Genomic DNA, 4,421 nt, shown 5'->3' with positions numbered 1-4,421 from the left:
AGCCGAATTTGGGAACATCTTCCAGGAAAAGAACATCATAGAAGGCAAGTTAAATCAAATTCATAAAGAATGGGCTTCAGGGAACTGCAATGAAGACTCAAGAGAACAGGAGAAGGTACTGATGCAACAATGGCAACTCCGTTGCCAGCAGGAAGAGACACTTTGGAAACAAAAATCAAGGATCCAATGGCTAAAGGAGGGAGAACAAAATACCAAGTTTTTCCATAGATCCACGCTGGACTACAGGGGGCAAACAAAATTCTTCGACTCAACAATGAAGCAGGGGAAACTCTTCAAAATCACAAGGAAATATCAACCTTGCTCATCAGGCACTTCAAGCATATAGCTCAGGAAACGCAGGAAGAAAGATCAGAGGCCATAGAGGAACTAACCCAAGCTATACCCCACATCATAACTCTCGAGCAAAACTCAGCTCTACTAAGAGAGGTTTCGATGGAGGAGGTGGAAGACGCTGTCAAGAGTATGCCAAATTATAAGGCACCTGGGCCTGACGGTTTTACAATAAACTTCTACAAAGCATGTTGGCCAACTATTAAAACAGAGGTATGGGAAGTTGTCGAAGATTCCAGACGCTCTGGCTCCATTCTCAAATCCCTGAACTCCACTTTCCTAGCTCTAATTCCTAAGGAAGAAGAAGCCAACTCCCCGGAAAAATCTAGACCCATAGCTCTATGCAATGTGATATACAAAATCATATCTAAAGTTATAGCCAACAGACTTAAGCCTATTCTTCCTGACTTAATCTCGGAAGAGCAATCAGGCTACGTGGAGGGTAGACAAATTTTAGACAACATCCTTTTAGCTCAGGAGATGGTTCATACCTTGCAGACAAGGAAATTACCAGGCATGCTGATGCAGCTAGATCTCTCCAAAGCCTTCGACAAAGTCAACTGGAATTATCTGGAGGCCATTCTAAATGCTTTCGGCTTTGACAAGCAATGGACCAAATGGATCCTTGCTATGATTAAATCCACCAATTTTTCCATATTGGTCAATGGCTCCCCCTCTGAACCTTTCTCCCCCTCCCGAGGCATCAGGCAAGGAGACCCTCTCTCCCCATTCCTTTTTGTGATCCTTATGGAAGGGCTTAGCAGGCTCATTCACAAAGCAAGAGAGGAAGGGAAAATCAAAGGCTTACATCCTCTCCCCTCCATACCTGCAACAACGCACCAACAGTTTGTAGATGACACAATGCTGCATGGCACTCCAACTGTGAAAGAAGCTAGGGCCTTCAAGAACATTCTAAACCTCTTCAGCAAAGCTTCAAGTATGGAGATTAACCATGCTAAATCTACTATCTTCTTCTTTAATACTCATCTAGCCATCCAGAACCATCTATCCAGTCTCTGTTCTTCAGGTTCACTACCACTTCTCAATTATATGCAAAAAGATCCAAATGTTTCTTTGGAGTCCAAGAGGTGGAATATTTGGGTCATATTGTATCTCATGAAGGAGTTAAGGTAGACCCTAGCAAAATTAAAGCCATTAAGGAATGGAAAATTCCCACATCCATAAAGCATCTGCGAGGATTTCTTGGGTTGACAGCGTATTATCGCAAGTTTGTTAAGAATTATGGGAGAATAGCAGCACCTCTAACAACATTATTGAAGAAAGATTCATTTTCATGGACTCCGGAAGCAACAAAGGCCTTTGAACATCTTAAAGAGGCAATGTGCCAAGCACCGGTCTTAGCTACACCGGACTTCACAAAAACCTTTATTGTGGAATGTGATGCTTCAGGAAATGGAATTGGTGCTGTTCTAATGCAAGATGAAAGACCCATTTCTTTTGAAAGTCGTCCAATCAAGGGAAAGTTTTTAAGAAAAGCTATTTATGAGAAGGAAATGTTGGCAATACTCCATGCACTTAAGAAATGGCGACCCTACCTAATGGGAAGACACTTCAAGGTAAAAACGGATCATGATAGCCTTAAATACTTTTTAGAACAAAGATTATCCTCTGAAAAGCGACAAAAGTGGGTCACAAAGATGTTGGGTTATGACTTTGAAATCATCTACAAAAAAGGGAAGCAAAATGTGGTGGCAAATGCACTCTCAAGAAAGGATGAGGATGTGGAAGCATTGTTGTGTGCCATTTCTATTATCCAACCAGATTGGATAAACGAAGCAAGGGAGGAATGCAAGAATGACGAAGAAGTGTGGGCACTTATTCAAAAGCTACAACAAGATTCCAGTACTTTTGATACATTTAGCTGGCAAAATGATTCGTTATGGTACAAAGATCGCTTATACCTATGTAAGAATTCCCAGCTAAAACAAAAGATTCTTATGGAATTGCACACTTCTCCCTTAGGAGGGCACTCAGGACTTTTAAAAACTTACCGCAGGGTTAAGAAGGAATTTTTTTGGGATGGCCTTAAATCAGATATTCAAAAGTTTGTGGCGGAATGTTTGGTTTGCCAGCAAAATAAAGTTGAAACAATTAAGACACCGGGTCTATTACAACCTTTATCCATTCCAAGCCAACGTTGGGAGGAGGTTTCAATGGATTTTATCACAGGTTTACCCAAGTCTGAGGGAAAGAGTGTCATCATGGTGGTAGTTGACAGACTTACCAAGTATGCACACTTTTGTGCATTATCACATCCATTTAAAGCCAATACAGTTTCTACTGCATTTATGGAAACAGTTCAAAAGCTACATGGAAACCCAAAGATCAATGTAAGTGACAGAGATCCCATTTTCACTGGAAATTTTTGGACAGAATTATTTTCTTGTCTTGGTACTCAGTTAGCTCATAGCTCATCTTATCATCCTCAATCTGATGGGCAAACTGAGATAGTAAACAAATGTTTGGAAGGATATCTTCGTTGCTTTGTATCTGATAAACAGACACAATGGGTCAAATGGTTGCCTCTAGCTGAATGGTGGTATAACACTTCCTTCCATACAGCAACAAAAATGACCCCATTTATGGCACTTTATGGGTATCAACCACCATCCATCACATCATATTTAAGAGAAAATTCTAAGGTTCAGGCAGTGGAACATCAGATCGAACATCAACAACAAGTCCTCCAACTCTTAAAGGATAACCTCGTGTTGGCACAAAATAGAATGAAACAACAGGCAGATCAACATCGCAGTGAAAGAAGTTTTGATGTAGGTGATTGGGTATTCCTACGGCTACAACCATATAAGCAAATGTCCCTAAAGCAAGCTAAGAAGGATAATAAATTATCACCAAATTATTATGGTCCGTACAAGGTGTTGCAAAAGATTGGTACTATGGCATACAAATTGGAGCTTCCTGCAGCTTTTCGATTGCACCCAATTTTCCATGTTTCATGTTTAAAGAAGGTTATAGGTGACAAGCTCCCAATTCAAACAATATTGCCAGAACTTGACGAGGAAGGAAAAATTATATTGGAACCGGAAGCAGTCACAGAAACAAGAACTCGACAGCTACGAAATTGATCAATTTCAGAGTATCTTATCAAGTGGAAGAACTTATCCGCTGAAGATTCCACATGGGAGGATGAGAATTTTATGCAAAAGTATCAAGAACTACTCAAGCATTGAGGACAACACTTTTTTGAAGGAGAGGGGCATGTTGGGTCCCTATAATACTAGTGATTACCCCATTACTATTGTAGTTATACCCCTTATTTATATTGTTGTGCCCCTATTACCCCCATATTGTTATTTTTGCGCCCCATAGAATCCCTCTATTGTTATTTTTGTGGCTTTATATTATTATTGTTAGGTCGGCTGGATTATATTGTGACTCCTTAGACTCCTATATATAGAAAGGAGGTTTTGTCATTTGTATCATCCAAGAATTGTTCATTTATGTAATGTAAAGGAGGTTTCCCCCTCGAAGAGGCTGAATTCTAAGGCGTTGATCTATCTTTTCTATCTTTTCTTGAGCTGGTTTCATAACATTTTCTCTAGGGTCATCTTCCATACATTGGTCTTCATTTTCTATTTCGTCATTCTCTTCCAAAACTTGATACCTGTTTTGACTGGCCTTTTGATTCTCAGTACGTGGATTCCTTGGTCCTTTTTTGCCTCCTTTTCCTTTACTAGCAACTTTCTGAAAGCTCTTTGTGTCTTTTGTTGCATTTTGTTTACTTTTGTTGTCTATTTTGCTAAGCGAGCAATCTCTGAACAAGTGCCCATGTTCATGGCACTGACGACATCTGAACGAGATATGCTCATAGTCCACTGTTTGCACCCAATCCTCATCAAAACCTTCCAGGATGACTTCGACTGGAAGGGCTCCTGATAGATCCATTTCTACGCAGATTCTAGCATAAGATGTGTATTTTCCTCTTTTTGTGGCTTCCGAAGATTTAACAAAATGACCCAGTTTATTTCTTATGGTCGCAAGCAATTCAGTTTGCCAATAATCAAGGGGAAGAGAATAGAGCCTTACCG

The sequence above is a fragment of the Pinus tabuliformis genome, chromosome J (genome assembly GCF_031772625.1).
Source record: "Pinus tabuliformis cultivar Carrire ecotype Pingquan chromosome J, CPIR1, whole genome shotgun sequence".
In the NCBI taxonomy this organism is placed as follows: Eukaryota; Viridiplantae; Streptophyta; class Pinopsida; order Pinales; family Pinaceae; genus Pinus; species Pinus tabuliformis.
Note: the sequence above shows the minus strand (reverse complement) of the source record.